The sequence below is a fragment of the Rhinopithecus roxellana genome, chromosome 6, assembly GCF_007565055.1.
Source record: "Rhinopithecus roxellana isolate Shanxi Qingling chromosome 6, ASM756505v1, whole genome shotgun sequence".
Lineage (NCBI taxonomy): Eukaryota > Metazoa > Chordata > Mammalia > Primates > Cercopithecidae > Rhinopithecus > Rhinopithecus roxellana.
The window spans coordinates 62,708,773-62,736,330 of record NC_044554.1 but is presented as its reverse complement, the minus strand read 5'-3'; the positions used below and the strand labels follow the sequence as shown (position 1 = coordinate 62,736,330).

At 39.4% G+C, this 27,558-nt stretch overlaps 1 protein-coding gene across 2 annotated transcripts in view; it reads right to left on the bottom strand.

The window, feature by feature from the left end:
• Positions 1 to 27,558, bottom strand: part of COPG2 (coatomer protein complex subunit gamma 2) — a 160,410-nt gene that overhangs the window by 106,109 nt on the left and 26,743 nt on the right. The gene's annotated exons all lie outside the window — the stretch shown is intronic.

Genomic DNA, 27,558 nt, shown 5'->3' with positions numbered 1-27,558 from the left:
CACAAAGGCGGTTATATACAATACATTAAAAAATAGTATGGCTGTGTTCCAGCAAAACTTTATTTACGGCTGGGCACGGTGGCTCACACCTGTAATCCCAGCATTTTGGGAGGCCAAGGCAGGCGGATCACTTGAGGTCAGGAGTTCAAGACCAGCCTGGCCAACATGGTGAAACCTCGTCTCTACCAAAAATATAAAATATTGGCCAGGTGCGGTGGCTCACACCTGTAATCCCAGCACTTTGGGAGGCCAAAGTGGGTGGATCACAAGGTCAGGAGTTCGAGCCCAGCCTGGCCAACATAATGAAACCGCGTGTCTACTAAAAATACAAAAAATTAGATGGGTGTGGTGGCGCACGCCTGTAACCCCAGCTACTCAGGAGGCTGAAACAGGAGAATCACTGGAACTCGGGTGGTGGAGGTTGCAGTAAGCCAAGATCATGCCACTGCACTCCAGCCTGGGAGACAGAGCGAGACTCCATCTCAAAAATAAATAAATAAATAAATAAATAAATAAATAAACTTTATTTACATGATTTTGGCCATGTACCATAGCTTGCCAACCCATGTTCTATACCTCTGTCATAGCTTTGGCTGTCCTGACAGCAAAGGCTTGCATAAAGGTAGTTTATTTAGGAAGGTGTTCAGAGGGAGAAGTGAATGACAGGGAAATGAACAGGGAAGGAGGTAAAAACAATATAAAGACCTTTCCTTGAGTGGATCACTGATGCTGGCAACTGGTTATTTAATGAGCAATCTTCTGAAGAGCCTTATGAAATACATCTCAGAACCACTAACTGTTAGCCCCTGGCTGAATGTTAACCCCAGAGTACTAACTCCCCCATACTTCTGGAGAGTATACATGTGAGCTGAAGTGAATCCGAGTAGGCAAAAAACACTCAGTGCATACCTGAAGTAAGGCAATAACAATGACAGTGAGCTGAGCCCCTAAAGAATTGCTCATCATGCCACAGCTGGAATCAAAGATAAGGCCTGGGACCATGCAAAGTGGCTCAAAAGAGATATCCAATACAGGCTACCCTTTCCATCCCTCAAATTTGTCCATGTCTTCCATTAAGTCTAATCTATCATGGAGGCTTCAACACAGTAGCAATCACTATTTCTACAAAAGACTAAATAAAGGAAGGTGAGTGAATATGGTTCAATCCTTGCTGCTACAACTAACTCCAAGGCCATAACTGATACTCATCATCTCCTTCCTAAAACCACCCATTCTACATTTCCCTCCCCACTGGCCAGCACTTCATCTAGTTTTGGTTATGTGTCCAACAGTTGACTTAAACCTTTATCCCAAAGGATGTGAGCCCTGTGTTGGGTGTACCCTGATTGAACCACTGGTTGTTCTCCATCCCTACCAACACTGCCAGAGGCAAGCAAGCACCAAAATATACTCAAGTGAATACCATGAATTCTAGACAGGGTCCTTTCTGCCACCATTATACAGAAACGATCCTAGCTCCTGATAAGAATCAAGGTCAATGACCTCTGTAAGTATGGTAGCACTTTCCTTACCTTCACTAGAATGAAGAATCCAAAGTGACCTAACAGTGATCATCATTCCAAATATGCAGACTGGCTCAGTTTGTGGCCCTGACTTCTCTGACATGGGAGTGTCAGCTGCCTGTCGTTGCCAACGTGTCACTCAGACATGTATAATCCTGAAGTGCGGGGTGTTTCTGTGCTAAAGATAATCCTCAACCAACAGGAATCAAGAGCCAATGACTTAAATGCTTCTGTCCTTTCACCCCTGAAAAACACTGGCCCCTGGAACCAGGGTCTCTAATTCACATTTGGGGTACAGATGGGATGCTGTCTTAAGTCTATTCCAGCTGTTATCACAAAATACCTTAAACTGGGTAATTTATAAAGAACAGAATTGTATTTGCTCACAGTTCTGGAGGCTGGGAAGTTCAAGATCAAGGAGCCAGCAAATTTAGTATCTAGTGCAGGTCCCATTCCTCACAGATGGTGCCTTCTAGGTATCCTCAGGTGGTAGGAGGAAGGGAGCTCTCTGAAGTCTCTTACAAGGGCATTAATCTCATTCATGAGGGCAGAGCCTTTATGACATACTCACCTCCTGAAGGCCTTACCTCTTAATACTACTGCATTAGGAATTAAGTTTCAACATGAATTCTGACAGAACAGAAACATTCAAACCATAGCAGATGCACAGTTTCTACAAGTGGGTCACTGTGAGTGACAGTGAAGGGGGCCAGTCCTACTTCCATCTCTTGAATCCTGGACCTACATGTTGTATTTATTGGTGATAGCACCATACACAGGCTATCAATCTAATGCATATGCTACATTCCAGAGGAAAATTCCCTAACCTCACACGGTCCTATCCCCAACCTAGTACCTCAGCTGAGCACTCAATATGTTTCCTAGGTGGAACATAATATAGTAAAACTGTTGGATCTCGTAGTCCTGAGCCCACTACCACACTGCTTTTGCAATAAAATAGGTGGCAAGGGCACGTGGGATTCCATTACAATAATCAAAAATAGCTGTTTGTACCACAACCTGGACCTACTGCAAATCCCTGGCTCATTTTACATTTTATGTTGATTTTGACAGGTAATTAAAAAAAAAAAATTCATGGAGTCAAATTTATCAGCCTTTTCTTTGATTGCCTCTAAAATTGTAGTCATAATTAACAAAGCTTTTCTCTACACCAAGGTTAAAGGAGAATACATCCATCTTTTCTTCTATTACATGCATGGTTTTATTTTTTAAAAATTTATATGCCTTATCCATTTGGAGTTTACTCATGTGTATGACAGGAAATATGAGTCTAATTTTATCTTTTTCCAAATGGTTAACTGTTCCAGCATCATGTATTAAAAGGTACATGTTTACCCCAATGATTAGAGATGCCACCTTGTTAAACAGTATGCCACTACACTAAATTCCGTATGTATTTGGGTCTAATTCTGTACTTTCCATCTGTATCAGATTGCATCTGAAAAACGTAGATCAGTCTGACTAAGGTCACCCCATTACAAAGTTACCACACAATTTTATTCCACGGTCTCTTAGTCTGTTCATGTGCCAGTACCACACTGTTTTAATTGTACAGGCCTTAGATTTACTGACTAGTAGAGCTAGCTTCCTCTCCCCTCTACTCCCATCTCTCATGCTTTTTCCTTTTTCAGTGACTTCCCAGCTATTCTTACATTATATTTTCCACATGAACTTTAGTACCAACTTGCCTAACTCCATAATATGATTTGCTGGTATTTTCATTGGATTCCACTGTATTTATAAATTAGTTTAGGGAAGAGTAAAATTTTTATAACATTGAGTTGGTCTATTAAAAAACAGGCAACAACTCTAGGCATGGTGGCACATGCTTACAGTCCCAGCTACTCAGAAGGCTGAAATGGGAGGTTTGCTTCAGCCCAAGAGTTTGAGGACAGACTGGGCAACATAATGAGACCTTGTCTCAAGGAAAAAAATTGAAAAATAAAACTATTTTTTTTTTCAAAAAACAAGGTATCTTTACATTTGTTTAAGTATACTTTGAGTCTTTCAGGAGTATCTTAGTCTATTTGGCCTGCTATAACAAAATATTACAGACTAGGTTTCTTATAAACAATAAACATTTATTTTTCACAATTCTGGAGTCTAGGAAGCCTCAGATCAAGATACTGGCAAATCTGGTGACTGGCAAGGTCCTGTTTCCTGGTTCAGATGGCATCTCTTCTAGCTGTGTCTTCACATGGTAGAAGAGACTAGCTAGTGCTCTGCAGTCTTTTCATAAGGGCACTAATCCCGATCCCAAGGGCTCCATCCTCATAATCTAATTACCCCGCAAAGGCCCCACTTCCCAACACCATGAACTTGGGGGTTAGAAATTCAAAATATACTTGCGGGGGGACACAAACATTCAGACAAGAGTAAGGAGCTTAACATTTTTTCTAAGTTTTGTACATTTATTGTCAAATCTATTCCTAAGTGTTTAATCCTTTTTGTTGTTGTAAATGGGATTCTGTCTATCTACTATTATGTCCTCTATGTGCTGTTTCTATGAAGACTAATTTTTTTTTTTTTACTTTTTTATTTCAATAGTTTTTGGGGTACAAGTGGTTTTTGGTTACATAGATAAGTACTGTAGTGGTGATTTCTGAGATTTTAGTGCACCCATCACCCAAGCCGTGTACACTGTACTCAATATGTAGTATTTTATCCCTCACCCTCTCCTGACCTTCCCCTCTTCCAAGTCCCCAAAGTCCATTATGTCATTCTTATGCCTTTGTGTCTGTGTAGCTTAACTCTCACTTATAAGTTAAAACATATACTTGGCTTTCCATTCAAGTTACTTGACTTAGAATAATGGCCTCCAGTTTCACCCAAGTTGCTGTGAAAGACATTCTTTTGTTCCTTCTTATGGCTGTATTCCATGGTGTATATACACACCACATTTTCTTTATTCACTTGTTGACTGATGGGCACTTAGTTTGGTTCCATGTCTTTGCAATTGTGAATTGTGCTGCTATGAACATGCATGTGCATGTGTCTTTTTCATATAATGACTTCTTTTCCTTCGGGTAGATACTCAGCGGTGGGACTGCTGGGTCGAATGGCAGTTCTACTTTTAATTCTTTACAGAATCTCAATACTGTTTTCCATAGTGGTTGTACTAATTTACATTTCTATCAGCTGTGTAACAGTGTTCCCCTTTTATCACATTCATGCCAACATCTATTGTTTTTTGACTTTTTAATTACAGCCTTCTGGCAGAAATAAAGTGATATCTCATTGCGGTTTTAATTTGCTTTTCCCAGATGACTAGTGATATTGGGCATTTTTTCATATGTTTGTTGGCTATCTGTATATCTTATTTTGAGAAATAAGACTATTGATTATTACATATGAATTTTATATCCTGCTATCCCACTAAATTATTGAGCTCATTTTATCACTGATTATCTGGGGTTCCTATGTATTCGATCACATCATCTAAAAACAGACAGCTTTACTTCTTTGTTAACTCATTCTTATGTCTCGACTTGGTTTCCCTCGTCTAACTGCATTGCTAAATACCTCTAGTACAATGTTGAATAGCAGTGAAGATAATGAACATCCTTGCCTTGGTTCCTGATCTTAGTGGAAATGCCTCTAGTGTTTCCCCATTAAAAAAAAAAAAATAGGGTCATTTTTGACAACCTGTATTTGCCTAAGAAATTATTCATTACATCTAGGTTTCAAATGTATTTCAAAGACTAAAAATTTGTCTTTTGATTTTTACATTTCTTCTGTTTCCCCCTTGTCATTTATTTTGCATATTTATGCTTTCTCCTTTTTTTCATCAACTTAGCTTATGGTTTATTTATATTGTTAATTTTTTCAAAACTAGGATTTTGATTTAATAATTAGATGTTTTCTATTTTTTCCTCATTAATTTCTGTTTTTATCTATACTAAATTTCTATCATGTGCTTTCTTTTGAATTACTTTGTTGTTCTTTACCTAGTTTTTTTGAGCTAAGAATTTAATTCATTTTTTATTCCTTCCTTTTCATTGACAAAAGGTATTTACTGCAATGAGTTTTACTTTGATCACTGCTTTAATTCACCATATAGATTTATTATTTTTAATTGACACATAATAATTGTATATACTGATGGCGTACACAGTGATGTCTTAATACATACAATGCATAGTTATCAAATCAGGGTAATTAGTATATCCATCTTCTCAAATATTTAACATTTCTTTTACTGGGAACATTCAAAATCCTCTCTGAGCTATTTGAAAATACATAATAAATAATTGTTAACTACAGTCATCTTACAGCGCTATATAGTCTACAGACAGATATGTAGTTTATGAAGTGATTTGCCTTTTTTCCCAAAAATTCTGTTATTTACGTTTGCATCTCCTCTTTCACCCAGAAATAAAGATTTTAAAGTCTTCTGATGGAAGGGTCTTTTTCTTTCTGTTAACAAATTCTAGTTTTATTGTACTGTGATCAGAGATGTGGTTTGTAACATTTCTACTTTAAGGGAGTTATTGATACTTTGTCATCTAATAATGAATTTTTCTGAATGTGCTCAGGGTACTTCAGAATATGTATTCCCTACTATAAAGGTGAAGAACTTGACATATGTACAAAAGATCTACTCTATTAATAGGTGATTTAGATTGTATACCCCCTACTTATTTATCTACTTTATCTCTCTTGTACTAAAAGTGAGCTAATAAAATGTATTATTCATATGTTTCTAGCTATACCTCTCTACATCTCCATGGTTTTTTCTTCATAAAGGTTGTTGTGGTGTTATCTCTTGCACATATACTGAGTAACATATTTTCACTGTGGATTGTGGCTTTAATCATTACAAAGTATCCTTCTTTGTCACATTTAATGCTTTTAGCCTTGAGCTCCACTTTGCCTGGCATCTACTTTACTTTCTTTTTGTTTCCATTTTCCTGTTATAATTTTGTCTATCCCTTTATTTTCCACCTCTCTGTATCACTTTAAGTGTGTCTCTTGCATACAGTATTGTTTTGTTTGTAAGCCAAACTGAAACTTTTTCTTTTACTACATGGATTAAGCCTATTCATGGTTATTGTTATAACTGATACACTTGATTTTGGCTATATCATAATAATCTATAAAGGTATGTATTATACTTGCTGCTTCTGTCTCCAAGAGATACATGCTATTTGCCTTTATATTTTAAATTTCGGTAGTTAGGAAGATTTATGTTTTTTTCTAGTGAATTTCTTTGTGATTAAACCTTTTTTGATGACCTTAGTTCCCTCATTTTCTCACTTATTTTACTATGTCTGGATTAAAAGGATTTTCCCCCCAGTATTTTGTAGCACCCACCTGTTGACTATACAAGGTTTTTCCATTTTACTTTTTTCCTATCCCTTCTCCTCCCATTTTTTCATCATATTATTTCTTTGTCAGTGTATAACATTTTTACATTTGTCTTCCACACTCCACTGTAGAAACATTTCCACTGTTTTGCTCTTACATAAACATTTTTATATTTTAAAACACTTACCATCAGTCTTCTCAATAAAGTTTTCCCAGACGTCATTTGACTGGATAAAGCTAATCCTCTAGAAAGTTCCTCAGAAAGAACTAATGGGTGCAGAATTCCCTGTATTTGAAAGACAGCTTCTTTAGATAAAAATCAGCCACTCACACTTCCATTGGGTACTTTTTTTTTTTTTTTTTGAGACAGAGTCTCACTCTATAGCCCAGGCTGGAGTGCAGTGGTGCGATCTCGGCTCACTGCAACCTCTGCCTCTTGGGTTCAAACAGTTCTCTGACTCAGCCTCCTGAGTAGCTGGATTATAGGTGCCTGCCACCATGCTTGGCTATTTTTTGTATTTTTAGTAAAGATGGGGTTTCACCATCTTGGCCAGGCTATTCTTGAACTCCTGACCTTGTGATTCGCCCACCTCAGCCTCCCAAAGTGCTGGGATTACAGGCATCAGCCACCGCGCCCAGCCTCACTGGTTACTTTTAAAATATTGCTGCATTGTTGCCATATTTTGTATGTTGATTTTTCAAAAGTCTGATGCTGGTTTGAATCCTCTGCCTTTGTAAGTTGTTTGATCTTTTTTTTTTTTTTTTTTTTTTTTTGCCTGAAAGCCTTAATAATTTTATCTTTAAATTCTGATAGTTTTACTACAGTATGTCTTAGAGTTGATTATTCTAGGTTAATATCCCCAGTTACCTAATGAAATCTTTCAGTGTATAGAAGCAGGTCTCTCATTAGTTCTGGAAGTTTTCCTGGATAATGGCTTTAAATATTAGCTCTTGCTTTTCTTCTTCAGAGACTCTGAGTCCTTTGTTTCCCGTCTTCCACTTCCACCACTTCTCTCTGACTCTCATCACTTCTTTCTTTGGGACCTTTTCATTCTCTTTGGTTGTTCTTTCTTTGGTAGCCTTTATTAAATTTTCATTTGAATCTATTCTCTCTTGTGCATCTCATATTATGTTTCATTTCTGAGGTAATTTTTTATATTTCTTCCATTTCCTCCCTGAATTCAGTGAATTCTTTTTCATTTTTCCATTTTTGTGTGTGTGAAATTCAAGATTGCTTTTCATATCTTCAAATGCTAATTTGAGCACATTCATTTCTGTTTTGAGTGAAAACTTACTGTTTTTTTCTGCTTCATGTTTGTTTGGGAGGTTGGAGGACTGACCTCTGTGAAATTTTGTTTCCCTGTTTTCTGCAATCGTTATAGACTTTTCTTTTGGTTCACTTTTACAATACTTGGATATTTTCAAGTTTCTTAGTTTAATGGCACACTTTTCTTTGCCTAGGGAAATCCAGGCCTTTGGAAGGATTTGTATGTGTTTTATTGACAGCGAAGGGGTTACAAGAACCTCTAATTTTGTGGTTCTCAGTGACAGAGCAGGAGCATCGCCATCTTGGACAAGCACTGCCATTTTCAAGTTCACCTTGATCAAAAACTGCCTAAATCCAAAGGGCATCAGCCAACGGCTAAAGTCAGCATGACCAAAAATCACAAATGACACCTCCAACCAGAAACATTCCAACCATAAAATAAACCCCTCCCTGACCAGAGAGACACGCCAGCCTCGAGACATCCTCCCCTCTAATCCGAGAGATGTCAGCCCCAAGATAACCTCCCCTCTAACCAGAGACATTCCAACTCCACCAAAAACTTCTCCCCCACACAGAAACATTGTGTTCAGAATTGTGATAAGAAACACAGAGCTTGTGATAAGCCCTCTCACCCTAAAAAAAAAAATCAATACTCTTTTTTTTTGTTTCTGAGACTGAGTCTCGCACTGTCACCAAGGCTGGATGAAGTGCAGTGGCGTAATCTTGTCTCACTGCAACCTCTGCCTCCCAGGTTCAAGCGTTTCTCTTGCCTCAGCCTCCCGAGTAGCTGGGATTACAGGTGCCTGCCACCACACCTGGCTTTTTTTTTTTTTTTTGTATTTTTAGTGGAGACGGGGTTTTACTTTGTTAGCCAGGATGGTCTCGAATAGCTGACCTCATGATCCACCCACCTCGGCCTCCCAAAGTGCTGGGATTACAGGCATGAGCCACCATGCCTGGCTAATAAATACTTAGTCTGTAAGAGAGAGCGCTCCTGACCAAAATCAGCCAGAAGCCCCTCTCATGTTTATTCTCCAAAATAAACCTGTCTTTGACTGTTGAGCTGCTTTCCATGTTTCTTTCCTCTTTCTTTAACTCTTACACTTAAGACCTTGAAGAACCCTGACTATCTACCTTTCCTTCTTTTTCCCGTTGAGCACCTGATTGCCAAAAGGCACTACTTTTTTCCTTTTTGCCTTTTTTCTCCTGGAGAAGTGTATGTTTGGAACACTGTCCCTTTATGTTGTGCTGGCCCTTTTAAATTACACTTGCCCTTTTATGTTGAGTATTTCTCTTTAAATTGTGCGTACAGCCTTTGAGACAGAGTCGCTCTGTTGCCAAGGCTGGAGTGCAGTAAAGTAGCACGATACTGGCTCACGGCAACCTCCAACTCCCAGGCTCAAGTGATTCTCTCATCTCAGCCTCCTGAGTAGCTGGGACCACAAGCACGCCCACCATGCCCATGTAATTTATGTACTTTCCTTGTTTAGTAGAGATGGGGTTTCACCATGTTGCCCAAGCTATTCTATTGTGCTTAAATCTTTAAATCAAGTATACTTTGAAAACTGTTTCCTATAGTAAATGATCTTATCTTCTCCACTAACTTTTCAGTATTTTCTGAATTACAACTATGGAGTCCTAATCAGGGAAAAGTCAGGCTGGCAGGACCAAGGAAAAGCAAAAAGAGAACGCAGATAAGCTGTAAGTTGGCCTTTCTTCATGGTCCAGGACACACAGCCCTCCTGCACAAATAACTCACAATCTTCCTGTGCCCAACTTATCACTAGACCATCAGCTAACAGAAAAATGTAAGTTATCTAACTGCAACCTTGGTGTTATCAGTACTGCACAAAGCCCTCTTCAGCACAGCATGAGCACCATCGTATAAAATCCCCGGCAAGCCTTTGTCTCCCTGAAGTCAGCTCTGCTCTTGCTGACTGGGCCACTGCACCCTAGCAACATGTTTTCACTTTTTTAAAAAATCTGTCTTTCTTTACCTACACCTGCCTTGGTCAATTTTTTTTACCGTCTTCGTGACACCAGCCTCAGATAGTTACTACTCACAGCAACAACTTTAATCTTTCTAGTTGTTGTTCCCACCTGGTGGTTGCTAACCTCCCTCTTCTATCTGTCTACAACTTTAGTGGTTGGCCACTGCTTGCCCCAAAGACTTTGAGGGTGCAGGGGGGTGCGGTTCAGGGGAGGGATGAGGAATTACCACACTGGCATTTGTCAGTTTTTCTTTTTACTCAAAGAGGTTTTGTACTTTTGAGTATTCTCTGAATTGAAATAACTCTGAGGGTGTAGTTTTACCAAGAACAACTGTAGTTATAAAATTGTTTCTTATCATTTAGGGAGATTTTGAGTCATTGATTCGTATATAGCCTTCATCGTCTTCAACTAACTACAAGTCAATATCTGTCATTTAGCTGGTGTGTTTAGACAATTCATATTAATTACTGATTATGACTGGATTGAAACCTGTGATCTTGCTAGTTTGTTTTTTGTTTTTGTTGTTGTTGTTCTGCAGGAGACTAGAGTTTTATTATTACTCAAATCAGTCTGTCGTCTTGCTAGTTTTGTATTTGTTCCATCTGGTCTTTGTTTCTCTGCCCACCTCCTCTACCCCCGCCCCCTTTCTGCCTGAGTTTGGGTTAACTGAACACTTTTTTCTTTTAATAACTTTGGTACGAACTATTTTTATTATTCCATTTTACTTCCTTTACTAGCTTATTGTTAATACCTCTTTAAATTTTTTTTAGTTGTTGCCCCAGGGTTTATAATTTATATCTTTACTTAATCAGTCTACTTTCAACTAACAGAGTATCACTTCGTGGCTAGAATAAGAACCTCACAAGAGTACATTCCCAATACTTTCCTTCTATTCTTTGTGCAATTGTTCTAATATATTTTACTTTTATATATGCTTTAAACACATTACACTACTATCTTTTTAGACATATATTGTCCAGAATAATTTTTCAAAAAGAAAAAAGTGAATGTGATTTTGTCTTGGCTTGTTTCCAATGTTCTTTTTGTGTAGCTCCAAGTTTCTGCTTGGTATCATATTCTATCTGAAAAATATCCTTTAACATTTCTTGCAGAGTAAGACAGCTACCAATAAATTATCAGTTTGTATTGTGTAAGAAAGTCTTTAGGCTGGGCACAGTGGCTCATCCTAGCAATCCCAGCACTTTGGGAGGCCAAGGTAGGAGGATCACTTGATGCCCCAGAAGTTCAAGACCAGCCTGAGCATTGTAATGAGACTTCTCTCTACAAAAACAAAAATAAAAAATTAGTCAGGCATAGTAGTGTGCAACGGTAGTCCTAGTTACTCAGGAGGCTGAGGTAGGAAGACTGCTTGAGCACAGGAGTCATGCCACTACACTCCAGCCTGGACAACAGAGCAAGACACTGTCTCATAAATTAGTAAGTCTTTACTTTTCTATCACCTTTTAAAGATACTTTCACTGGGTATAGAATTCTCAGTTGACATGCCCTTGTCTTCTAGCTTGCATGTTTTCTGAAAAAAACAAAAAACAAAAAAAAAAACAGTCTACTCTAATCTGTTTCTATGTGTATAATGTTTTGTCTTTTTTTTTGTGGGGGGGGGGGTACCTTTAAAATTTTCTCTTTAAATTTTTTTTTTGGCAGTTTCACTGACATGCCTAGAGGTATGTGTGTGTGTGTCCCATGAGGTATTCTTTGAGTTTTCTGGACATGCATTTTGTTGTCTGTAATTAATTTTAGAAAAAAAAAATGGCCATTATTACCTCAAATGCTTTCTCTCTCCTTTCTCCTTCTGGAATATTTATTTATTTATTTATTTATTTATTTATTTATTTAGAGACAGAGTCTCACTCTGTCATAGAGGCTGGAGTGCAGTGGCGTGATCTTGGCTCACTGCAACCTCCACCTCCCGGGTTCAAGCAATTCTCCTGCCTCAAGTCTCCCAAGTAGCTGGGACTACAGGCACATGCCACCATGCCTGGCTAATTTTTTGTACCTTTAGTAGAGAGGGGTTTCGCCAAGTTGGCCAGGCTGGTCTCGAACTCCTGACCTCAGGTAATTCACCCACCTCAGCCTTCCAAAGTGCTGGGATTACATGTGAGCCACCACAACTGGCCCTTCTCCTGGAATTCTACGTATGCTAGTCTGTTTGATATTCTCTCAGCTCTTGGAATTCTTTTTTAGGAATTCTTTTTGTGTGTCAGTTTACATCATTTTTATAGACCTATCTTCAGGTACATTTATTCTTTCTTTGGCTGTGTCAAGTCTACTAACGAAACTGAAAGCAATCTTCATGTATGCTACTGTTTTTAATTACTAGCATTTCCATTTGTTTCTTTCTTTCTTTCTTTCCTTTTTTTCTTTTTTTTAGACAGAGTTTCGCTCTCGTTGCCAAGGCTGTAGTACAATAGCGTGGTCTTGGCTCACTGCAACCTCTGCCTCCTGGGTTCAAGCGATTATCTCGCCTCAGCCTCCTGATAGTGGGATTACAGACATGCGCCACCACGCCTAATTTTTGTATTTTTAGTAGAGACGTGGTTTCACCATGTTGGCCAGGATGGTCTCAATCTCTTGACCTCATGATCCACCCGCCTTGGCCTCCCAAAGTGCTGGGATTACAGGCGTGAGCCACCATGCCCAGTGCCTATTTAGGTCTTATTTAATTTCTGTCACCAATGTTTTGTAGTTTTTAGTCTACATATCTTATCCATCTTTCATCAGATTTACCCCAAAGTATTTCATATTTTGATGCCACTGTAAACAGGATTAATTGCAATTTACAACTGTTCTTAGCAAGTATATAGAACATAAATGTATTCTGCAAATTTGCTAAGCTCACTTATTCTTGTAGCTTTTGTTGGATTCCACAGATTTTCTACATAGACAATTGCATCAGCAAACAAAAAGTCTCAGTTTTCTTGTTCAAATTGTTTTTCCTTGATACTTTTTCTGTATACTTGCTCTATGTTTTTGAGAGATGGGTACTGAAATTTCCAGCTATAATTGTGGATCTGTTGATTTCTCCTTTCGATTCTACCAATTTTTGTTTCAAGCACTGTGAAACTCTGTTATTAGCTCCATAAACAATTAGTATTACTTCATCCTCTTGGTAAGTTGACCCCTTTATCCTTAGTAATATTATTTATTCTGGAGTCTACATTATCTCATGTTTACAAGAAGAATACAGCTTCTTGTGATTACAGTTAGCATAGTATATCATTATTCATTGTTTTACTTCTAATCTATTTCTTTATATTTAAGGTATGTTTTTATAGGCATCATAAAGTTGGATTTGGCATTTTTAAGAAATCCGAACTGAGCTGGGCACAGTGGCTAATGCCTATAGTTTCAACTACCTGGGAGGACCGCTTGAGCCCAGGGGTTTGAGGATGCAGTGAGCTATGATCATGTCACTGCACTGAGTGACCCCATCTCTTTAAAAAAATCCAATCTAGCAATCTTTGCCTTTTAATTGTAGTGTTTAGAATAGGTGCCTTTAATGTAATTATTGATGTGGTTGGGTTTGAGTCTGTCTGTCATCTTGCTATTTCTTTTGTATTCATCTCATCTGGTTTTTGTTCCCTTTTTTCTTTCTTTTTAGATGGAGACTTGCTCTGTCACCCAGGCTGGAGTGCAGTGGCATTATCTGGGCTCACTGCAACCTCCGCCTCCCAGGTTCAAACGATTCTCTGAGTAGCTGGGATTATAGCCACATGCCACCGTACCTGGCTAATTTTTGTATTCTTAGTGGAGACGGGGTTTTGCCATATTCACCAGGCTGGTCTCTAACTCCTGACCTCCTGACCACCTGCCTCAGTCTCCCAATGTGCTGGGATTATAGGTGTGAGCCACTGTACCCAGCCTGGATTTTTTTTCCCTTTTCTTTTCCTCTGCAACCTTCTTATGGGTTGAATATATGTTATGATTCTATTTAACCCTTTTGTTGGCTTATTAGCTATAACTCTGCATTGTTATTTTAGTGGTGGCTTCATACTGTAAATCTTTAACTTACTAGATTTTCTTCAAGTGATAAAACACTTCATAAAGAGGGCACAAACTTTATAGTAACAAAGTACCATTTCTCCTCTTTGCCTCACGCTATTTTTGTCACAGACTTTAATTTTACATATGTTATAAAGCCCATACTAAATTAAGATTTTTATTTAAGGCCAGGCATGGTGGCTCATGCTTGTAATCCCAGCACTTTGGGAGGCTGAGGTGGGTGGATCACGAGGTCAGGAGACTGAGACCATCCTGGCTAACATGGTGAAACCCCATCTCTACAAAAAGAAAAAAAAAAAAAAATTAGCCGGGCATGGTGGCGGGTGCCTCTAGTCCCAGTTACTCGGGAGGCTGAGGCAGGAGAATGGCGTGAACCCGGGAGGTGGAGCTTGCAGTGAGCCAAGATCGCGCCACTGCACTCCAGCCTGGCGACTGAGCAAGACTCCGTCTCAAAAAAAACAAAAAGATTTGAGCAGTCAATTAACTTTTAAAATTACTTAAACAAGAAAATTGTATTGTTTATCCACCCAGTTTAACATTCCCTGTATTCTTCATTTCTTTGCATAGATCCATATTTTCATATCATTTTCATCCTGGTGAAAAAAATCCCTTTTATAATTACATGTGACTCTGCCAGAGATAAATTCTTTCAGAGTTTTTTAGGTCTGAAATTGCCTTTTTATCACCTTCACTTTTGAAAGTTATTTTCACTGGGATCGAATTCTGGACTGACAGTTGTTTTTAGCTGTTGTTTTTTTTTAAGTACTATCCATATGTTGTTTTGGTGGGATCAATCTAGTGTCAACTCCCTTCAGCCTGAAATAACTTCATTTACTATAATATTTACTGTAGAGCAGGTCTGCTGGTGACAAATACCTTTTAGTTTACCTTCATATGAGGAAGTCTTTATTTCACCTTCATTCCTGGAAGATATTTTCAGTGGATATGGTATTCTGAGTCATCACTTCCTTTCTTTCAGTACCTTAAAGATGGTGTTCCACTGTCTTCTGACTTCCAGATTTTCTCATGGGAAACCCACAGTGATGTGTACATGTAATGCATCATATTCCTCTTGCTTTCAACAGTTTTCCTCATCTTTGGTTTCCAGCAATTTCTGAGAATACAGTCCTTCAAATTTACCTTGTCTAAGTTTCTTGAGTCTGTAAATTTATCTTTCTCCAAATTTGGAAGTTTTCAGTCATTATTTTCTCAAAATTTTTTTTCTGCACCAATACCTTTAAACTCTTCTTCAGGGACTTCAATGATACGAATGTTAGGCCCTTTGGTATAGTCTCACAGGCCAGTGAGGCTGTTTATTTTTGTTTTCTTTTTTCTCTCTCTCAGTTGGGATTATTTCTACTGGTTTATCTTTAAATTCACTAACCTGTTCCTCTAACATCTCCATTCTGCTACTGAGACAAACCAATGATTTTATTATTATTATTATTATTAAACTTTAAGTTCTGGGATACACGTGCAGAACGTGCAGGTTTGTTACATAGGTACACATGTGCCATGGTGGTTTGCTGCACCCATCAACCTGTCATCTACATTAGGTATTTATCCTAATGATATCCCTCCTCTAGCCCCCAAACCCGAGACAGGCCCCAGTGCATGATGTTCCTCTCCCTGTGTCCATGTGTTCTCATTGTTCAACTCCCACTTATAAGTGAGAAGATGGTGGTGTTTGGTTTTCTGTTCCTGTGTTAGTTTGCTGAGAATGGTTTCCAGCTTCATCCATGTCCCTGCAAAGGACACGAACTCATCCTTTTTTATGGCTGCCTAGTATTCCATGGTGTATATATGCCACATTTTCTTTATCCAATCTATCATTTACGGGCATTTGGGCTGGTTCCAAGTGTTTGCTATTGTGAACAGTGCTGGAATAAACATATGTGTGCATGTGTCTTTATAGTAGAATGATTTACAATCCTTTGGGTATATACCCAGTAGTGGGATTACTGGGTCTAATGGTATTTCTGGTTCTAGATCCTTGAGGAATCACCACACTATCTTCCACAATGGTTGAACTAATTTACACTCCCACCAACAGTGTAAAAGCATTCCTATTTCTCTATACAACCTCTCCAACATCTGTTGTTTCCTGACTTTTTAATGATCGCCATTCTAACTGGTGTGAGATGGTATCTCATAGTGGTTTTGATTTGCATTTCTCTAATGACCAGTGATGATGAGCTTTATTTCATAATCTCTTCTTTTGAGAAGTGTCTGTTCATATCCTTTGCCCACTTTTTGATGGGGTGGTTTTTTTTTTCCTTGAAAATTTGTTTAAGTTGTTTGTAGATTCTAGATATTAGCCCTAGATGGATAGACTGCAAAATTTTTCTCCCATTCTGGAGGTTGCCTGTTCACTCTGATGATAGTTTCTTTTGCTGTGCAGAAGCTCTTTAGTTTAATTAGAACCTATTTGTCAATTTTGTCTTTTGCTGCCATTGCTTTTGGTGTTTTAGTCATGAAGTCTTTGCCCATGCCTATGTCCTGAATGGTATTACCTAGGTTTTCTTCTAGGGTTTTTATAGTTTTAGGTCTTACATTTAAGTCTTTAATCCATCTTGAGTTAATTTTTGTATAAGGTTTAAGGAAGGGGTCCAGTTTGAGTTTTCTGCATATAGCTAGCCAGTTTTCCCAACATCATTTATTAAATAGGGAATCCTTTCCCCATTGCTTGTTTTTGTCAGGTTTGTCAAAGATCAGATGGTTGTAGATGTGTGGTGTTATTTCTGAGGCCTCCGTTCTGTTCCACTGGTCTACATATCTCTTTTGGCACCAGTACCATGCTGTTTTGGTTACTGTATCCTTGTAGTATAGTCTGAAGTCAGATAGCATGATGCCTCCAGCTTTGTTCATTTTGCTTAGGATTGTCTTGGCTATGTGGGATCTTTTTTGGTTCCACATAAAATTTAAAGTAGTTTTCTTCTAATTCTGTGAAGAAACCCAATGGGAGCTTGATGGGGATAGCATCTATAGATTCTATAAATTACTTTGGGTAGTATGGCCATTTTCACAATATTGATTCTTCCTATCCATGAGCATGGAATGTTTTTCCATTTGTTTGTGACCTCTCTTATCTCCTTGAGAAGTGGTTTGTAGTGGTTTGTAGTTCTGCTTGAAGAGGTCCTTCCCATCCCTTGTAGGTTGAATTCCTAGGTATTTTATTCTCTTTGTAGCAATTGTAGTAATTGTGAATGTGAGTTCACTCATTATTTGGCTCTCTGTTTGTCTATTATTGGTATATAGGAATGCCTGTGATTTTTGTACACTGATTTTGTATTCTGAGACTTTGCTGAAGTTGCTTATCAGCTTAAGGAGATTTTGGGCTGAGATGATGGGGTTTTCTAAATACCCAATCATGTCATCTGCAAATAGAGACAATTTGACTTCCTTTCTTCCAATGTGAATACCCTTTGTTGCTTTCTCTTGCCTGATAGCCCGGGCCAGAATTTCCAATAATATGTTAAATAGGAGTGGTGAGAGAGGGCATCCTTCTCTTGTGCCTGTTTTCAAAGGCAATGCTGCCAGCTTTTGCCCATTCAGTATGATATTGGCTGTGGGTTTGTAATAAATAGCTCTTATTATTTTGAGATACGTTCTGATACTGGCTGTGGGTTTGTAATAAATAGCTCTTATTATTTTGAGATACGTTCCATCAACACCTGCTTTTTGAGAGTTTTAGCATGAAGGGTGTTGAATTTTATCGAAGGCCTTTTCTGTATCTATTGAGATAATCATGTGGTTTTTGTCATTGGCTCTGTTTATGTGATGGATTACGTTTATTTATTTGTGTATGCTGAACCAGCCTTGCATTCCAGGGATGAAGCCAGCTTGATCGTGGTAGATAAGCTTTTTGATGTGCTGCTGGATTCGGTTTGCCAGTATTTTTTTGAGGATTTTTACACTGATGTTCATCAGGGTTACTGGCCTGAAATTTTCTTTTTTTGGTGTGTCTCTGCCAGGTTTTGGTATCAGGATGATGTTGGCCTCATAAAATGAGCTAGGGAGGAGTCTCTCTTTTTGTATTGTTTGGAATCGTTTCAGAAGGAATGGTACCAGCTCCTTTTTGTACCTCTGGTAGAATTCGGCTGTGAATCTGTCTGGACCTGGGCCTTTTTTGGTTGGTAGGCTATTAATTACTGCCACAATTTCAGAACTTGTTATTGGTCTATTCCGGGATTCGACTTCTTCCTGATTTAGTTTTGGAAGGGTGTATGTGTCCAGGAATTTAACCATTTCTTCTAGGTTTTCTAGTTTATTTGCATACAGATGTTCATAGTATTGTGTTATGGTAGTTTGTATTTCTGTGGCGTCAGTGGTCAGATCCCTTTTATCATTTGTTATGGTGTCTATTTGATTCTTCTCTCTTTTCTTCTTTATCAGTCTGGCTAGCGGTCTATCTATTTTGTTAACCTTTTCAAAAAAACAGCTCCTGGATTCATTGATTTTTTGAAGAGTCTTTTGTGTCTCTATCTCCTTCATTTCTTCTCTGATCTCAGTTATTTCTTGTCTTCTGCTAGCTTTTGAATTTGTTTGCTCTAGCTTCTCCAGTTCTTTTGTTATGGTAGGGTGTCAATTTTACATCTTTCCTGCTTTCTCCTGCGGGCATTTAGTGCTATAAATTTCCCCATAAACACTGCTTTAGCTGTGTCCCAGAGATCATGGTATGCTGTGTCTTTGTTCTGATTGATTTCAAAGAACTTATTTATTTCTGCCTTAATTTCTTTATTTACCCAGTAGTCATTCAGGGGCAGTTTGGTTAGTTTCCATGTAGTTGTGTGGTTTGAGTGAGCTTCTTAATCCTGAATTCTAACAGGACTACACTGTGGTCTGAGCAACTGTTTCTTATGATTTCCGTTCTTTTGCATTTGCTGAGGAGTGTTTTACTTCCAATTATGTGGTCAATTTCAGAATAAGTCCAATGTGGTGCGGAGAAGAACGTATATTCTGTTGATTTGGGGTGGAGAGTTCTGTAGATTTCTATTAGGTCTGCTTGGTCCAGAGCTGAGTTCAAGTCCTGAATATCCTTGGTAATTTTCTGTCTCATTGATCTGTCTAATACTGACAGTGGGGTGTTAAAGTTTCCCACTATTATTGTGTGAGAGTCATTATTGTGTGAGAGTCTAAGTCTCTTTGTAGATCTCTAAGGACTTGCTTTATGAATCTGGCTGCTCCTGCATTGGGTGCATATACATTTCATATATTTAGGATAGTTAGCTCTTGTTGCATTGATCCCTTTACCATTATAATAATGCCCTTTTTCGTCTCTTTTGATATTTGTTGGCTTAAAGTCTGTTTTATCAGAGACTAAGACTGCAACCCCTGCTTTTTTTTTTTTTTTTTTTTTTTTTTTTTGCTTTCATTTGCTTAGTAAATATTCTTCCATCCCTTTATTTTGAGCCTATGTGTGTCTCTCTCTGCATGTGAGATCGGTCTCCTGAATACAGTACACCAATGAGTCTTGACTCTTTAACCAATTTGCCAGTCTGTGTCTTTTAATTGGGGCATTTAGCCGGTTTACACTTAAGGTTGATACTGTTATGTGTGAATCTGATCCTTTCATTATGATGCTAGCTGGCTATTTTGCCCATTAGTTGATGCAGTTTCTTCATACTGTCAATGATCTTTACCATTTGGTATGTCTTTGCAGTGGCTGATACTTGTTTTTCCTTTCCATATTTAGTGCTCCCTTCAGGAGCTCTTGAAAGGCAGGCCTGGTCATGACAAAATCTCTCAGGATTTGCCTCTCTGTAAAGGATTTTATTTCTCCTTCACTTATGGAGCTTAGTTTGTCTGTAAACAAAATTCTGGGTTGAAAATTCTTTTTCTTAAGAATGTTGAATATTGGCCCCCACTCTCTTCTGGCTTGTAGGGTTTCTGCAGAGAGATCTGCTGTCTGATGGGCTTCCCTTTGTGAGTAACCCGACCTTTCTCTCTGGCTGCCCTTAACATTTTTTCCTTCATTTCAACCTTGGTGAATCTGATGAGTATGTGTCGTGGGGTTGCTCTTCTCGAGGAGTATCTTTGTGGTGCCCTCTGTTATTTCCTGAATTTGAATGTTGGCCTGCCTTGCTAGGTTGGGGAAGTTACCCTGGATAATATCCTAAAGAGTGTTTTCCAACTTGGTTCCATTCTCCCCATTACTTTTAGGTACACCAATCAAACATAGGTTTGGTCTTTTCCCATAGTCCCGTATTTCTTGGAGGCTTTGTTCATTCCTTTTCATTCTTTTTTCTCTAATCTTGTCTTCACGCTTTATTTCATTACATTTATATTCAATCTCTGATATCTTTTCTTCTGCTTGATCAATTTGGCTATTGATACTTGTGTATGCTTCACGATGTTCTCGTGCTGTGTTTTTCAGCTCCATCAAGTCATTTATTTTCTTTCCAAGCTGGTTATTCTAGTTAGCAATTCCTCTAACCTTTTCTCAAGGTTCTTAGCTTCCTTGCATTGGGTTAGAACATGCTCCTCTAGCTCCGAGGAGTTTGTTATTACCCACCCTGTGAAGCCTACTTCTGTCAATTCAAACTCATTCTCTGTCTAGTTTTGTTCCCTTGCTGGCAAGGAGTTATGATCCTTTGGAGTAGAAGAGGCATTCTGGTTTTTGGAATTTTCAGCCTTTTTGCACTGGTTTTTCCTCATCTTCGGGGATTTATCTATCTTTGGTCTTTGACGTTGGTGACCTTCAGATGGGGTTTCTGTGTGGACATCCTTTTTGTTGATGTTGATGCTATTCCTTTCTGTTTGTTAGTTTTCCTTCTAACAGTCAGGCCCTTCTGTTGCAGGTCTGCTGGAGTTTGCTGGAGGTCCACTCCAGACCCTGTTTGCCTGGGTATCACCAGCGGAGGCTGCAGAACAGCAAAGATTGCTGCCTGTTCCTTCCTCTGGAAGCTTTGTCCCAGAGCAGCTCCCACCAGATGCCAGCTGGAGCTCTCCTGTATGAGGTGTCTGTTGACCCCTGCCGAGAGGTGTCTCCCAGTCAGGAGGCACAAGGGTCAGGGATCCACTTGAAGAGGTAGTCTGACCCTTAGCAGAGCTTGAGTGCTGTTCTGGGAGATCTGCTGCTCTCTTCAGAGCCGGCAGGGAGGAACATTCAAGTCTGCTGAAGCTGCACCCACAGTCGCCCCTTCCCCGAGGTGCTCTGTCCCAGGGAGATGGGAGTTTTATCCACAAGCCCCTAACTGGGGCTGCTGCCTTTCTTTCAGAGATGCCCTGCATAGAGAGAAGAAATCTAGAGAGGCAGTCTGGCTACAGAGGCTTTGCCAAGATGCAGTGGGTTCCGCCCAGTTTGAACTTCTAGGTGGCTTTGTTTATACTGTTAGGGGCAAACCACCTACTCAAGCCTCAGTAATGGCAGACGTCCCTCCCCCTGCACCAAGTCCAAGTGTACCAGGTCAACTTCAGTCTGCTGTGCTGGCAGCAAGAATTTCAAGCCAGTGGATCTTAGCTTGCTGGGGTCCGTGGGGGTGGAATCCACTGAGCTAGATCACTTGGCTCCTGGCTCACCCCACTTTCCAGAAGAGTCAACAGTTCTGTCTTGCTGGCATTCCAGGCGTCACTGAGGTATGAAAAAAAAAAAAACTCCTGCAACTAGCTCAGTGTTTGCCCAAACGGCCTCCCAGTCTTGTGCTTGAAACCCAGGGCCCTGGTGGCATAGGCACCTGAGGGAATCTCCTGGTCTGCAGGTTTGAAGACCATGGGCAAAGCATAGTATCTGGGCTAGAGTGCAACATTCCTCAAGGTACAGTCCCTTATGGCTTCCCTTGGCTAGGGGAGGGAGTTCCCCAACCCCTTGCACTTCCTGGTTGAGGCAACGCCCCACCCTGCTTCAACTTGCCCTCCAGGGGCTGCACCCGCTGTCTAACCAGTCCCAGTGAGATGAGCCAGGTACCTCAGTTGGAAATGCAGAAATGACTGACCTTCCACGTTGATCTCGCTGGGAGCTGCAGACCAGAGCTGTTCCTATTCGGCCATCTTGCCAGCCACACCTCCACGTCTGAGCCAATGAATTTTTTTACTTTACATATTATAGTCATTTCTAGAATTTTCATTTAGGTTTTTATATATAGCTCACTGTTAAGAATTCCTCTTCCCATTCATTTCAAGAGTATCCACCTTTATGGTACATGGTTGTACTAGCTGCTTTAAAGTATTTAAGAATCCCTACAACTGGGTCATTTTGGGGGTATCTATCATTACCTGCTCCCTTGAAAATTTCCAAGTTTTTTGCAATCAATGGATACTAACCCCAAAATGACGCAGTTGTAGGGATTAACACTGGTTCAAGGGAACCGATTTCCTTTCCTGGTTGACTGATTTTAGATTGCATCCTGGACATTTTGAATATTATGTCATGAGACTCTGGATCCTATTAAAAGCCTCCGGGGACTACTGACTTTTTTGTTTTAGCAAGGAATCAACCCAGTTAGTTTCAGATTACAAGTTCTGCCTGGCCTTCTGTGCATATTGGTTCCAATGTCAGTTCATACTCCAAAGCTTTTACTATGCTTCTTCAGGAATATTCCACACATGTAATGCTTTGGTAAGGTATCCATTCCTCCATGTCTCTCCTCATGTCATTTCTCCCATACCCTCTGGTTGTCAAAGACACCTTTCCCAGGTCGTCAGCCAGAAATATGGGGTTCTCTCAGAGTTTCAGCTCCCTGTACTATGCAAGTGGGCTCACCCTCATCATGAAGAGGCAAGAAAAGATAGAAAGAAAAAAATAATGTGGCTTTTCCCCTACTCTTCACCTAACAGCCGTCCCTTTTCTCAGTGGTAGGTTTCTTCTCAGGGTTTTAAGTGCCCACAATATTGCTGTTGTATCCTAGTAAAGTTGTTCCACAGCTAGGGCTGACCTCAGGACAGGACTAGGAAAGAAAATGAGAAAAACACAAACAAACAAGGATTTTCCCCCAGCTCTCCAGCTTCCAACCTTTTTTTTTTTGGAAACTGTGTTCAGGCCAGAGAGATGCGCTTCTTTCTGAGTCTCAGTTGACCACACCTACTATATAGTTCCCTGATTCAGACTGCCCTTGGGTCAAACTCAAGGTATAAAGATGAAAATTAACCATGAAACTCACTGTTGTTATACTGGTCGTTCATTAAGTATTGTTTTATCTCCCTAATTCACCTACTATATTTACTGTTTGGAGGCCTCAGGTAATTGTTTTTGTTTTTTTGTTCGGGGTTATTTATTATTATCATTATTATTGTTTGTAATCACTGGGAAAGATGGGCTCCAGTAGCCTTATTTTATCTCTGCTAGAATTAGAAGTCTCCTGGCTTTCACTTTTATTCACTGTTGTTCATTTCATTAGGCTTTGACGAAGGAAATTTTATGACTTGGCATCACTTCATCATCTTTCCTGAAAAGTCTGCCACAATTTCATTTTAAAATAAAATAAGTGTTAATCCAAATAAATCCGGAAAGTTGGCTTACCAACTGGGCAGGAAAAAGAGAAGGGAAGTAGGAGACTGAAAGGTTTCTCAACACGCATTAACCCACCTTTCTCCACTTCTGCCTGTGTGAGTGCTTTCATGAGGTAGAGGGGGAAATAAATAAACCTTTTGATTTCAGCTCCCTTGCTTGAAGAGAGAAAATGGATTATCCTTTGTTTAACTCATGCAACAAACTTTTATTGCATGTTTAATAATACAAAGCACTTTTCCAGGTATTGATGAAAAAAGTTATATGTGGTTCTTTCTCTCAAGGAATGAATAATTCAGAGGGCAGAAAAACTATGCAAATAATTATAGTACAATATATTAAAATACCAGAACAGACGTTAAAAAAAAAACAAAATGAAGTGTTATAAGAGCAACTGAGGCTGGATGTAGTGGCTTCCCCCCTATAATCTCAGCACTTTGGGAGCTGAGATGAGAGGACTGCTTGAGGTCAGGAGTTCAAGACCAACCTAATCAACATGGCAAGACCCCATCTCTAAAAAAAAAAAAAAAAAAAAAGGAACAACAGAGAAGATAATGACTAATCTGGAACAACAGAGAAGATAATGACTAATCTGTTAAGAAAGAAGGAGGAAGTCAGTACCTATAATGACACGTATTTGAGCTATGTGGAAAAAGAAACAGAATAATTCCAGGCACAGGGAGAAGCATGTACAAATATAAAGGGTATCAAAGAGCATGATGAATCTGGGAAAGAGCTACAGCACTGATATGAACCCCAGGGAATACCAACATTTAGATGACAGGCAGAAGAAAACCAGCCATTTACTTCTGAAGTATCATAGAACAAAATGGAGAAATCAAAGAGGAGAGGAAATCCAGGACTATGGTTTCTGAAAGCCAAAGATGGCAGAACTCCAGGAAGTATTTAATCATGTTAAAACTGGGAGAGAGGTCAGATAAAATGTGGACAGAAAATTAACTTTTAAAATTAACTAAGTAAGAAGTTACTGGAAATCTTTGAGAAGAGTTTCACTACAGTGGTAGTGAAGTCATAATAGTATCTCATTTCCCCTCTTGTTCTAAACCATGTCCTGGCAGTAAATCTTCAGAAGTGATTATTCAGGAACAGCTGCACCATTCAAATAGAAAAGCTGTTTCAGGCTTGTATATTTCTTACTAAGTGGATGAACTTTTAACATTTAGTTTCCTTAGAAGGCGCAAAGTATTTTTCTCCCTCTACCCAAATCCACACATTATCCCCACAATTGATTTCAAAACTGCCTAGCTGATAACAGCTTCTACAACCCATTTATTTCTTTCTAAACCATGGTCTTTGAATTTTTCATTTGATTTTCTGAAATCAGGACATAACTTATCACATACTGATGCCCACTCCCCCGAGCACTCCCTAATGTGAGTGATGGATCATTCCTCAGGACTCAATTCCAGAATTCTATGCTATCTTCAGAGACAGACTTTCACTGGATGGGTCCCATCACATAAAGGTTTGCCTTCTTTTAATGAGTACAACAGTATAATCAGGTTGTCAGTATACGTTTAGTTAGTTAAGACACTAACTAAATCTTTTTTTTTTTAACCGAGTTGTAATTTATACAATAAAATGTACAATTTAAATATTAAGTTAAATCAGTTTTGGCAATTGTGATCATCTATGTAACCTCCATCCAAAACAAAAATACTGAATATTTCCACCACCCCAGAAAGTTCCCTCATGCCCATTTCCAATCAATTTCCTCTAACCCAACAGACTTCTGATTTCTATTACCACAGATGAGTTTGGGCTGTTCTTGGAGTTTACACAAAGAGAATCATCCAGCATATATATTCTTTTGTATCTGTTTTCTTTCCAACATAAATGTTTTAGTTTATCCATGTTGTTGCCTGAATCAGCAATTTTTTCCCTCTATTGCTGAGTAATAGTCTATTGCATGAATATGCCACAATTTGTTCATTCTTCTTTGATGAGCATTTGGGTTGTTTCCAGTTTAGGACTATCACAAATATGAGGGGACTTCAAAAAAATTTGTGGAAAAATGGAATTAAAAAATAAACCTAATGGCTGGGCACAGTAGCTCACGCCTGTAATCCCAGCACTTTGAGAGTCTGAGGCGGGCAGATCACTTGAGGTCAGGAGTTTGAGACCAGCCTGGCCAACACGGTAAAACGCATCTTTACTAAAAATACAAAAATTAGCTGGGTGTAGTGGCACACAGCTGTAATCCCAGCTACTTGGGAGGCTTAAGCTTGGGAGGCGGAGGCTGCAGTGAGCCAAGAGCACACCATTCCACTTCAGCTTGGGTGACAGAACGAGATTCCATCTCAAAACAAAAACAAACCATAGGCCAGGCGCGGTGGCTTTCGCCTGTAATCCCAGCACTTTGGGAGGCTGAGGCGGGCGGAGCACAAGGTCAGGAGATCGAGACCATCCTGGCTAACACGGTGAAACCCCGTCTCTACTAAAAAAATAAAAAAAATTAGCCAGGCGTAGTGGCGGGTGCCTGTAGTCCCAGCTACTCGGGAGGCTGAGGCAGGAGGGTTGCGTGAACCCAGCAGGTGGAGCTTGCAGTGAGCTGAGATCGCACCACTGCACTCCAGCCTGGGCAACAGAGCAAGACTCCGTCTAAAAAATAAATAAATAAAAATAAAATTAAAAAACTATAAATTTTATTTATCGACATAGCTCCATTGAGTTCAAGACACATTTTAAAGTGATGATACCAGTCATTTAGTCCATCCCGAAACAACTGAAGTTGTTGGGAATGTAAGCATGTCAATGCAGTCATTTTTACATTTTTTTTTTTAAGGCGCAGGAGTAGATAACTTTGTTTGTATGGGGATCAAGATAGTTGCTCTGCTGTTGGTTTGAGAACTTCAACTCCAAGAGCAGGTTCGGGGTTCTCTTTTAATTCAAGGCCAGGCTTGTAAATTAAGCTGCCTTAAAGAAAAAAGAAGCACTGCAGATGAAAGAAGGGTATAGGAAAAACAAACACAGACTTTTAAGAACTAGCAACAAGCCAGGCATCGTGGCTTACGCCTGTGATCCCAGCACTTTGGGAGGCCAAGGCATGTCAGAGGATCCTTTGAAGCCAGGAGTTCAAGACCAGATAGGCAACATAACAAGACCCCACCTCTACTTAAAAACGCACACACACACAAATTAACTGGACGTGGTGACACACACCTATAGTCCCAGGTACTTAGGAGGCTGAGGTGGAAGGATCACTTGAGCCCAGGAGTTGGAGGCTGCAGTGATCTATGATCACAGCACTACACTCCAGCCTGGGTGACAGAGAGAGACCCTGTCTCAGAAAAACAAAAGAAAAGAGCAGCAGCACAAAGATCATTGGGAAATTCTTAGCCAAAACCAACTTCGGCAGTCTGGTTAGAGGAAAAGTCTCTCTCTGATTCTATTACTTAAAATCTATTACAGAATGAATCCGGAAATAGGTTTCATTTATCCTTGGTATGTGAGTTTTAAAACAAAAAGCAAAAAATCTCCATGATCTTGGATTCATGTCAATTTAATAATCATTTTGGGGGTGGAAAGGGCTACTTTGTCCCAGGCCCAGGGCTACTTTTAGGATAAGTTCTCTTTTCAGAAAGAGAAACACTAGGTATGACTAGTATCCCTTTTGCATATAATCACTTTGTGGGATGGCAGATGGTTCCAGGTTAGGAGTTCCCAAGCTCTAGTCTACTTTGAACACTCTTCAGACCATACTAGAAAGTTAGCCCTTTTCTAGGAACAAAGTGGGTACCTAGGAACAAATTCAGGTATGTTCAGTGAAGATAGGGCTACTTAAATCAATTCAAATAGCAACTGGAAATGATAGCCAAGGTTGTCACATAGTGATCAAGATGCTCTGCCTACCATTTACATAGATGTAAAAGTGCACTTTCATGCAGTTGGTATAGTCCTTTGGAGAGAGTTAAAGGGAGATACATAGTGTCTTCCATACTGAACAGGCCTGTTAACTGAAT